This window comes from Penaeus monodon, chromosome 23 (genome assembly GCF_015228065.2).
Source record: "Penaeus monodon isolate SGIC_2016 chromosome 23, NSTDA_Pmon_1, whole genome shotgun sequence".
NCBI lineage: Eukaryota > Metazoa > Arthropoda > Malacostraca > Decapoda > Penaeidae > Penaeus > Penaeus monodon.
This window is the reverse complement of record NC_051408.1, coordinates 3,497,503-3,497,774: the sequence shown is the minus strand read 5'-3', so window position 1 is coordinate 3,497,774 and position 272 is coordinate 3,497,503. Positions and strand designations below refer to the sequence as shown.

General features: G+C 29.8%; 1 protein-coding gene across 1 annotated transcript in view; it reads right to left on the bottom strand.

The window, feature by feature from the left end:
• LOC119587727 (carbonic anhydrase-related protein 10-like) overlaps window positions 1-272 on the bottom strand; it is a gene marked incomplete in the record, with an annotated part of 109,413 nt that overhangs the window by 14,965 nt on the left and 94,176 nt on the right.

Sequence of the window (272 nt, the reverse complement as noted above, 5' to 3'; positions counted from 1 at the left end):
TTCCGTAAAGAATGATGATATATGGAAAAAAGAAAAATTATTATTAAAGGTTTATCTACTTGAATTTTGAAATCTGTTTTCAAATCCACTGATATAAGAACCAGTTATATATTTTTTCTTCTAAGAATAAACATGGAATTTAATTTACTTACCTGCGTTAAGTTGTCTCAAAATTTTATCAACCGTTTGTCAAAGGAAAGTTTTTGAGCAGTCTGTGATATTTTGAACCAGTGATACTAAACGCACTTATGTACGTGCGCACAGTCCACTGA